Genomic DNA, 11,539 nt, shown 5'->3' with positions numbered 1-11,539 from the left:
ACTGCCCTCCCTCAACTGATGAATCAGTACTCCTCCATGTTGAACACCACTTGGAAGAAGTACTGATCAAGGGCTCAGAACACACTCTGGGTGGGGGACTTCAATGTCCATCACCAAGTGGCTCGGTAGCACCACTTCTGAGCAAGCTGGCAGAGTTCTGAAAGTCATAGGTGCCAGGTTGGGCCTGAGGCAGGTGGTGAGAGAACCTACATGAGGGAAAAACCTACTTGACCTCGTCTTCACCAATCTCCCTATCACAGATGTATCTGTCCATGATAGTATTGGTAGGAGTGACCATTGCACACTCCATGTGGAGACAAAGTCCCGTCTTCACACTGAGGACACCCTCCATTGTGTTGTGTGGCACTAACACCGTGCTAAATGGGATAGATTCAGAACAGGTCGAGCAGCTCAAAAATAGGCATCTGTGAGGTGCTGTGAACCATCAGCAGTAGCAGAATTGTATTCCACCACAATCTGTAACCCCATGGCCTGGCATATCCCTCACTCTACCATTAACATCTAGCCAGGGGACCAACCCTGGTTCAATGAGGAGTGTAGAAGAGCATGCCAGGAGCAGCACCAGGCGTACCTAAAAATGATGTGCCAACCTGGTGAAGCTACAACTCAGGATGACATGCATGCTAAACAGAGCTAAGCAATCCCACAACCAACGATCAGATCAAAGCTCTGCAGTCGCCACATCCAGTCATGCATGGTGGTAGACCATTAAACAATTAATGGGTGGAGGAGACTCCACGAACATCACCATTCTCAATGATGGCAGAGCCCAGCACGTGAGTGCAAAAGATAAGGCTGAATCAGTCGCAACCATCTTCAGCCAGAAGTGCTGAGTGGATGATCAATCTCGACCTCCTCCCGCGGTCCCCACCATCATAGAAGCCAGTCTTCAGCCAATTCGATTCACTCCACATGCTATCAAGAAACGGCTGAGCGCACTGGATACAGCAAAGGCTATGGGCCCCGACAACATCCCAGCTATCGTGCTGAAGACTTGTGCTCCTGAACTAGCCGCGCCTCTAGCCAAGCTGTTCCGGTACAGCTCCAATGCTGGCATCTACCCGACAATTTGGAAAATTTCCCAGGTATATCCTGTTCATAAAAAGCAAGACAAATCCAATCCAGCCAATTACAGCCCCATCAGTCTACGCTCAATCATCAGCAAAGTGATGGAAGATGTCGTCGACAGTGCTATCAAGTGGCACTTAATCACCAATAACCTGCTCACTGATGCCCAGTTTGGTTTCTGTCAGGGCCACTCAGCTCCAGACCTCATTACAGCCTTGGTCCAAACATGGACAAAAGAGCTGAATTCCAGAGGTGAGGTAAGAGTGACTGCCCTTGATATCAAGGCAGCATTTGACCGAGTGTGGCATCAAGGAGCCCTAGTAAAATTGAACTCAAGGGGAAAACTCTCCACTGGCTGGAGCCATACCTAGCACAAAGGAAGATGGTTGTGGTTGTTGTAGGCAATCATCTCAGGCCCAGGACAACATCGCTGCAGGAGTTCCTCAGGGCAATGTCCTATACCCAACCATCTTCAGCTGCTTCATCAATGACCTTCCCTCCATCAGAGGGTCAGAAGTGGGGATGTTCACTGATGATTGCACAGTGTTCAGTTCCATTCGCAACTCCTCAGATAATAAAGCAGTCCATGCCCGCATGCAGCAAGACATGGATGACATTCATGCTTGGGCTGAAAGTGGCAGGTAACATTTGCGCCACACAAGTGCCAGGCAATGACCATCTCCAACAAGACAGAGTCTAACCTCCACCCCTTGACATTCAACGGCATTACCATCACCAAAACCCCCACCATCAACATCCTGGGTGTCACCATTGACCAGAAAATTAACTGGACCAGCCACATAAATACTGTGGCTGCAAGCGCAGATCAGAGGCTAGGTATTCTGTGGCGAATGACTCACATTCTGACTCCCCCAATCCTTTCCACCATTTACAAGGCACAAGTCAGGAATGTGATGGAATACTCTCCACTTGCCTGGATGAATACAATGCCAACAGCACTCAATAAGATCGACACCATCCAGGACAAAGCAACCCGCTTGATTGGCATTCCATCCATCGCCTTAAACATTCACTCCCTCCACCACCGGCGCACAGTGTCTGCAGTGACCTGAAATATATTGCCATTCCTTCATCATCGCTGGGTCAAAATCCTGGAACTCCCTCCCTAACAGCACTGTGGGAGTACCTTCACCACAATGACTGCTGCGGTACAAACAGGCGCCTTCTCAAGGGCAATTAGAGATGGGCAATAAATGCAGGCATTGCCAGTGATGCCCACATCCCATGAACGAATGAAAAAAATTGATCTATTTTGTCACTGTTATCTCACTTACAGAAAGATTATATGAGGTTAGAGCCAGGGGAACTTAAACAGCAGAAGAGAGGAGACTGGGGGGGAAAAGAGCAAAGGATGGCAACGGATGGTCAAGGATGGCAAAGGAGCTCCCTAGGGAGCTGCCAGCACAGGAGCCATCTTGCTAACACAGGAACCATCTTGCTCTACTCGGAGCTCCGGCACGGCAAGAGAGCCCCAGCTGGGCAGAGGAAACGCTTCAAGGACACCCTCAAAGCCTCCTTGAAAAAGTGTAACATCCCCATCGACACCTGGGAATCCCTGGCCCAAGACCGCACAAAGTGGAGGACAAGCATCCGGGAAGGCGCCGAACACCTCGAGTCTCTTCGCCGGGAGCAAGCAGAAGCTAAGCACAGGCAGCGCAAGGAGCGCACGTCAACCCAAGCACCCAACCCACCCGCCCCTTCAACCACCGTCTGCCCCACCTGTGACAGAGACTGTAGGCCCCACATTGGACTCATCAGTCACCTGAGAACTCATTTTTAATGTGGAAGCAAGTCATCCTCGGCTCCGAGGGACTGCCTAAGAAGATATGAGGTTACATGACATTTTCTTACTGGATGGTAAAGTAGCAAACAATGGAGTACAGGGTGCTGTTTACTTCTCTTTGGGGAAATCAGTTTTGATTTTTTTTAAATGCTGTTTACTTCCCTTCATTACATAATATTCTAATTAATTATAATTGAGGTCAGCAATTAATTATTTCCTGGGGACAATTGTTTGTATGAAGTATACATTTGATTAAACATGACTAAACAAATCCCACTCAGAGATTTGAGCACATAATCTAGGCTGACGCTTCAGTGCAGTACTGAAGGAGTACTGCATTGTTAGAGGTGCCGTATTTCAGATGAGACATTAAACTGAGGTCCTGTCTGCCTGCTTCAGTGAATGTAAAATATCCTACGGTCAATGATCCCCCGCTGCCGGGCACCGATCGCAAGGTCCCGCACAGGCCGCTCTCCAGCTGTTCTAATGTAGAGATACGGCACAGCAAACTTAAAGGCCCCCGCGCAGGATAAAAAAATTAGAGGGAATATTACCTGTAGTACTATTGGAACATGAGCAGTGGCATGCTTCTTATGTCCTGTGCAACATTTATCCCACAACCAACACCAATAAGAAAGAGATTTACTGGTCATTTATCATATTGCTGTTTGTGGGACATTTCAGTGCAAAAATTGGCTGCTGTGTTTGCCTACATTATAACAGTGACTGAGCTTCAAAAGTAATTAATTGCCTGTGAAAAGCTTTGGGATATCTTGAGATTGTGAAAGACGCTATATAAATATGTTTTTTTTCTTTTTATTCTAGACTTTATAAATCCCAGTAGAGACTGCCAAGGGTGCAGAACAAATATGAGAGTTTTGAAGTGTGATTTGGCAGCTGTACAATAAAATTACTTTTTCATGATAGTAGCCTATAGTTTGACCTTTCTTCCTTTGAGGACCCTTCTGTGTTGAAACTACAATGGAACAACATTTTCTCCTGGTACAGATTTGAAGCTCCCAATTTATGTAATAACTTGGTGTGGTGCGTCAGGGAGCAGTACGAGTTCTCTGTCTACTTTCATCATAGGGAGGAACATAGGAACAGGATTAGGCCATTCAGCCCCTCGAGCCTGTTCCGCCATTCAATTACATCATGGCTGATCTGTATCTTAACTCCATCTACCCGCCTTGGTTCCGTTACCCTTAATACCCATGCCTAACAAAAATCTCAATCTCAGTTTTGAAATTTTCGACTGGCCTAGTCTCAACAGCTTTTTGGGGGAGAGCGTTCCAAATTTCCACCACCCTTGGTGTAAAGAAGTACTTTCTGACATCACCCAAACAGCCTAACCCCAATTTTAATGCTACGCCCCCTTGTTCTGGACTCTCCCACCAGTGGAAATAGTTTCCCTCTATTTTATCAAATCCTTTAATCAACTTAAACACCTTAATTAGATCACCCCTTAATCTTCTATATTCAAGGGAATACAAGCCTAGTCTCAGCAACTTAACCTCATAATTTAACCCAAGGCCAATATATCGTTCCCAAGGTGCGGTGCCCAGAACTGAATGCATACTCCAGATGGGGTCTCACCAGAGCTCTTTACAGATATAATGTAACTTCCACCCATTTGTATTCCAGCCCTCTTGAGATAACGGCCAACATTCCATTAGCCTTTTTAATTATTTTTTTTATACCTGTCCATTAGCTTTTCATGATTTCTGTACTTGGACCCTTAAACATCTCTGTTCATCCACCGTTCCTAGGTTCTTGCCATTTAGAAAATACTCTGACCTATCTTTCTTAGATCCAAAGTGGATGACTTCAAACTTTCCCCTCTGCCACAGTTTTGTCCACCCACTTAATCTATCAATATCCCTTTGCAACTTACGATAGCAAACTTTCTGCTCCCACCTGCACTATTTAATGCACCACCTAACAGTCTCTTATGTGGAATCTTGTTGAATGCCTTCTGTAAGTCCATATAAATAACATGTATAGACACTCCCTTATCTACCACTTTAGTTACCTCCTCAAAAAATTCAACAATGTTTGTTAGGCATTACAAATCCATGCTGGCTTCTCTGATCAGCTCATATGTGTCCAAATGCTCAGTCACTCTGTCCCTAATAACTGATTCTCATAACATCCCCACAACTGATGTTAGACTAATAGACTTATAAATTTTCTATTAATCTCACTTGCCCTTCTTAAATTGTGGTGTCACATTGGCAATTTTCCAATCTGGGGGACAATTCCTGAATCAGGAGAGTTTTGGAAGATCATGACTAACGCATCAACAATTTCCTCACCTATTTCTTTTAATACCCTAGAGTGGAAACTGTTGTGGATGTGCCTTTAAGAGAAGAACTGATTCTATACTGCAGTACCGGCAGTGACCACCCCTGTATATAAAGCCATAGCAGGCTTCTGTACGTCAGTCTTGAATTACTCTCTGTTCAGTAAATACCTGTTTTATTGTTCTCCTGCAGTCTGAGTATTATTGATGCTCGGACACTACACTGGCGACGGGCAGGTTCGAACTCACCTGCAGTACTGCATCACCTCACGGGGATCTTTTCCCTGAAGAGAAGCTTCTTGGAGGTCGAAGTCAGAACGGCGGGCGTCGACCGTGGGCAACCGCCCAGGGATCCATCGGAGAGTTGCAGGGGAGGCTGTGGAGAGCTGGGCCTGGCTCCCCAGTCGAGGTGTTCCAGCAAGTCGTGCTGGTAGCAGGTAGTGCGCTGACCCTTCTGGACTGCGGCGGGCTCGGGCTCGATCGAGCGGCTCTGCAAAGGGGCCGTGCAGTGTCGTCGGGAGGAAGAGAGAGAGAGAGATGGTGGAGCGCACAGGGCGCGGTCGGTGCTCAAGAACACGGCAGCGTGGAGAGGATAGAACGCGGGGAAGGAAAAGTGAGACGCGCCGAAGCCGTGGGTCGCCGCCATTACCCTGTAGAACGCTAGGAGCAGCGTGGCAGCAAGGGGAAGAAGGAAAAGCGTGGGAGGCGCCATTTTATTCCATTGGGGAAGAAAGAAAAGCGCGGGAGGCGCCATTTTATTACATTGGGGAAGAAGAAAAAGCGCTGGAGGCGCCATTTTAAATCACCCAAGATGCCGAAGAGTGGCAGTATCACTGCTTTCGACAACGAGGTAGAAGACTGGACCACGTATGTGGAAAGAATTGAAGTGTACTGCAATGCCAATGAGGTGGCCAATGGAAAGAAGGCGTCGGTATTATTAAATTTGATGGGCGCGAGAACGTATGGCCTATTGTGGAATTTAATTACCCCAGCTAAACCAATGGAGAAATGTTTTGAAGAGATTGTTAATATCTTACAGGAGCACCTAAACCCGACACCGTTGCTGATAGCAGAAAGATTCAAGTTCCATAAAATAAACCAGCACAAAGATGAGAACAATGCTGACTACCTTACGGAGCTACGCAAGTTATCGAAGCACTGCCAGTTCGGAGCAGGACTGGCAGACACCTTGCGGGATAAGTTTGTCTGCGGGCTCCGGAGGGAAGGAACCCAGAAACGACTACTTTCGGAAAAGGACCTGACGCTAGAACAGGCTTTCAGCGTGGCAGTATCCTACGAAGCAGCAGCACAGGGAGCTGCGGAAATACAACAGAAACCACAGGAATACAGCGCTAACGAAATGGCGTATGGAGCAGAAAAGTGCTATCGCTGCGGCAGAACAACCCATGATCAGAAGGACTGCTGGGTTAAGGACAAAGTATGCAGGCAATGTGGGAAAAGGGGACACAAAGCAAGAGTCTGCAGGTCGGGAAAGAAAACCAACACTACAAGAACTACTAAGGAAAAGGACAAGAAAGTAAAGAAATTGACAGACAGTAGTTCGGGAGATCAGGAGAGTGATAAGGACTCCGGGAGCAGGAGACTAAGTTGTCTAAAGTTACACAACGTGATTGCAAAGGAGGATCACCGAACCATTTGGGTCAGCCTCATGATAGCAGGGTCCCCAGTAAAGATGGAATTGGACACAGGATCAGCCCTAACTGTCATGAATCGACGAGACTATGAGCGGCTATTCTCACACATACCCTTGAAGGGCACATCCATTGTATTGAAGACATACACGGGGCAAAAAGTCTACCCCAGAGGAAAAATAAGGGTGCCAGTTGAATACAACAGCAAGGAAACACAGAAACTGTATCTATATATACTACAAGATGGAGGACCACCATTATTGGGACGTGAATGGATCCGAAAAATACAATTGGATTGGCATTCCATTCAGGCGCTAACTGTGACTGATAAAAAGGATGATGACGTCACACCTGGACGACTGTCAAAAATTCTAACTGACGCGAAAGAGGTGTTCCAACAAGGACTTGGGACTCTAAAAGGAGTAACGGCAACAATAAAAATCGAAGATAACGCAAACCCAAATTTTTTTAAGGCCAGACGCAATCCACCCAGCCGTTGAAGCAGAGCTGGAGAGTCTGGAGCGTTCGGGTATGCTGTCCAAGGTGGACTGGAGCGAGTGGGCCACACCCATCGTTCCTGTAATGAAGAAATCATTGAGCAGCACGCCTGGGGAACCGAAGAAGGTTCGCATCTGTGGGGACTTCAAGGTAACTGTGAACCCAGTCCTGCACATAGTACAATATCCACTTCCCCGGATAGAAGATATTTTTGCCTCACTATCTGGAGGGAAACGCTTTACAAAGATTGATCTGGCCCAAGCGTATCTACAAATGGAGGCGGAAGAAGCGTCTAGGAAATACCTCACGATAAACACTCACAAAGGCCTTTACCAGTACAATCGACTGGTATTCGGGGTAGCATCAGCCCCAGCTATTTGGCAGAGGGCGATGGAACAAGTCCTGCAAGGGATCCCAGGGACCCAGTGTTATTTGGACGACATCCTGGTTACGGGCGAAAATGACAGTGAACACCTTGCCAACCTGGAGCAGGTGCTCACGAGATTACAGGAATATGGGCTACGAGCCAACCGACCCAAATGCGGGTTCTTCAGGAGACAAATCTCGTATTGTGGCCACATGATTGATGAGGAAGGGTTGCATAAGTCGCCGGACAAGATTGAGGCTGTAGTCAAGGCTCCAGCACCGGAAAATGTGTCGCAACTGAGGTCGTTCCTCGGGTTGGTGAACTACTACCATAAGTTTTTGCCGAATTTATCTACAATTCTGCACCCACTGAATGCCCTACTGCAAACTGAAGTAACATGGAGATGGAGTGATGAGTGTAAGCGTGCCTTTCAGAAATGTAAATGCCTAATCACTTCAAAAGAAGTATTGGCCCACTACAATCCAACACTACCGATTCGGTTAGCATGTGATGCGTCTCCCTACGGCATCGGAGCGGTGCTGTCACACAAATTCCTTGACGGTTCAGAGAGGCCAATAGCCTTTGCGTCGCGCTCGTTAACCTCAGCCGAGCGTAACTACGCCCAGATTGACAGGGAGGCCCTCAGCCTGGTGTGGGGGGTGAAGAAGTTCAATCACTATCTACACGGGCAGAAATTCACCCTACTGACTGATCATCAGCCCCTGATCTCCATTTTCAACCCAAAGAAGGGCGTTCCGGTGATGACGGCGCAACGGCTGCAAAGATGATCACTTTTTCTAGGGGCACATCAGTACGACATAGAGTACAAGGGTACGAAACAGCATGGAAACGCTGATGGGCTGTTGCGCCTACCGTTGCCTACGGTAGAGGAAGCACCTGCAGTGGACCCTGTTGAGATATTCCATGCAACCATAGTCGAATGTCTACCTGTTACAAACTCAAGTATAGAGAAGGAAACCTGAAATGACCCGACACTCTCTCGGGTCTATGATTTGACGGTGAAGGGATGGCCAGCACATGGCGACTCACTGTTGCCAGCATTCTCACCTAGGAAAAAACAGCTGTCAGTGTGCCGGGGGACCTTGATGTGTGGATCCCGAGTGGTAATTCCACCCAAGTTGAGAGATAGAGTGCTCAATGAGCTTCATAAGGGTCATCTGGAAGGGGTAAAAATGAAGAGCCTAGCCAGGGCGTTTGTGTGGTGGCCGGGAATTGATAAAGAAATCGAGGATATGACCAAGAGATGCACAGGATGCCAGAAGGTCCAAAACGCTCCACCACAGGCCCCGCTACATCCATGGGAGTGGCCCTCATCTCCATGGCAACGGGTACACATTGATTTTGCTGGTCCATTTATGGACTCAATGTTCCTAATCGCTGTGGACGCCCATTCGAAATGGCCAGAGGTCATCAAAATGTCCTCCACCACCACGGAGAAAACTATTGCAGTCCTACGGACCATCTTCGCCAGGAATGGCTTGCCAGAACAGATTTGCTCTGACAATGGGCCACAGTTTGTGTCAGAGGATTTCCGGAGGTTTCTGAGGAATAATGGGGTGAAGCGTTACACATCTGCCCCATATCATCCAGCCACAAATGGATTGGCTGAGAGGTTTGTTCAGATCTTTAAAAAGGCCATAAAGGCAATGCATAATGACGACATACCACTGCAACACAAGGTGGATAATTTCTTGTTTGCTTACCGGAATGCGACACATGCAGTCACCAACCAAGCTCCAGCCATAATGTTCTTCAACCGAAGGCTAAGATGTCGCCTGGATTTGCTCAAACCAAACATAAGACGAGATGTTGAGGATAAGCAATTCCAGCACATAAATGAGAAGCCAACCAGGAGCTTCAAGATAGGGCAACCAGTCTTGGCCCGCGACTACCGAACAGAAAAATGGCAGCCAGGAACGATATGCACACAGCAGGGACCACTAATGTACACAGTGGACGTTGGAGAGAGCATCGTGAGACGCCATGCTGACCAGATTCTAGAGTCACAGGAACAAGCCAAACCCATACCACGAGCAGGTGCACCTGGTAATCAACCCGAAGTACAGATTGCGTCTACCTCAGAAGCAGTGGTATTGGAAGCTGACGAACCAACCAATGACAATGAGCCAGAATCAACTCCGCCGCAAGAACAGGATACTCGAGAAAGGCGCTATCCAGTCAGGATCAGGAAGCCTCCTCAAAGACTGAACTTATAAATGATTATTTCAGTTGATGTATATAGTACAGAGAAAATTGTAATTGTAATTAGTTATTACTTCGTTGTTAAATGAATGTTATGTACTGTTTATCTAAAAGGGGAGGAATTGTTGTGTATGTGCCTTTAAGAGAAGAACTGATTCTATACTGCAGTACCGGCAGTGACCACCCCTGTATATAAAGCCATAGCAGGCTTCTGTACGTCAGTCTTGAATTACTCTCTGTTCAGTAAATACCTGTTTTATTGTTCTCCTGCAGTCTGAGTATTATTGATCCTCGGACACTACAGAAACCATCAAGTCCTGGGGGTTTGTGTACCTTTAATCTCCATCACCATTCTTTTATCTTATATTTAATCTAGTTAGTTCCTCCCCTTGATTTATTTTTACTTTTCCTTGTATCTCTTGTATTTTATCCTCATCCTCTACTGTGAAGACTGATATTTCCTGATTTCCAATTATAATATCACCTGTGTCTGTCATTAAGGAGCCCACATTACTCTTAGCCATCTTCTCTTAATATATTTGTAAAAAGCTTTAGTGTTGTCCTTGATATCCTTCGCAAGCTTTTTCTCGTATTCCCTTTTTTGCAGCTCGTACCGCTTTCTTTGTATCCTTTCACTGTACTTTATATCTCTTCCAGTCCACGGGATGTCAACTGTTGTATTTCGATCAATTATTTTGTTATCATTTCCTGTATTTTTTCTAAACTTGACTCAGTCTCTAAATTGTCAGACTACTTGTCCAACATCCAGTACTGGGTGAGCAGAAATTTCATAGAAACATAGAAGATAGGAGCAGGAGCAGGCCATTTGGCCCCTCGAGCCTGCTCCACCATTCAATGAGATCATGGCTGATCATCCAAACTCAGTACCCTGTCCCTGCCTTCTCCCCATATCCCTTGATCCCTTTAGCCTTAAGAAATATATCTAACTCCTTCTTGAATATATTTAATGAATTGGCCTCAACTGCCTTCTGTGGTAAAGAATTCCACAGGTTCACCACTCTCTGGGTGAAGACATTCCTCCTCATCTCTGTCCTGAATGGCTTACCCCTTATCTTTAGACTGTGACCCCTGGTTCTGGACTCGCCCGCCATCGGGAACATCCTTCCTGCATCTAGTCTGTCTAGTCCTGTTAGAATGTTATAAGTTTCAATGAGATCCCCTCTCATTCTTCTAAACTCCAGCGAGTATAAGCCCAATCGACCCAATCTCTCTTCATACGTCATTCCTGCCATCCCAGGTATCAGTCTGGTGAATCTTCGCTGCACTCCCTCCATGGCAAGAACATCCTTCCTCAGATAAGGCGACCAAAACTGCACACAATACTCAAGGTGTGGTCTCACCAAGGCCCTGTACAACTGCAGCAAGACATCCTTGTTCCTGTACTCGAATCCTCTCACTACAAAGGCCAACATACCATTTGCCTTCTTAACCGCCTGCTGCACCTGCATGCTGATAAGGGAATTAGGGGTTACGGGGAGCGGGCAGGGAAGTGGACGTGAGTCTAGGTTCGGATCAGGCCTACTCCTGCTCCTACTTCTTATGTTCTTATGCTTACCTTCAGCGACTGGTGCACAAGGACACCC

This window comes from Somniosus microcephalus, chromosome 15 (genome assembly GCF_052327205.1).
Source record: "Somniosus microcephalus isolate GS21.2 chromosome 15, FLI_Smic_1.0, whole genome shotgun sequence".
NCBI classification, from domain to species: domain Eukaryota; kingdom Metazoa; phylum Chordata; class Chondrichthyes; order Squaliformes; family Somniosidae; genus Somniosus; species Somniosus microcephalus.
Note: the sequence above shows the minus strand (reverse complement) of the source record.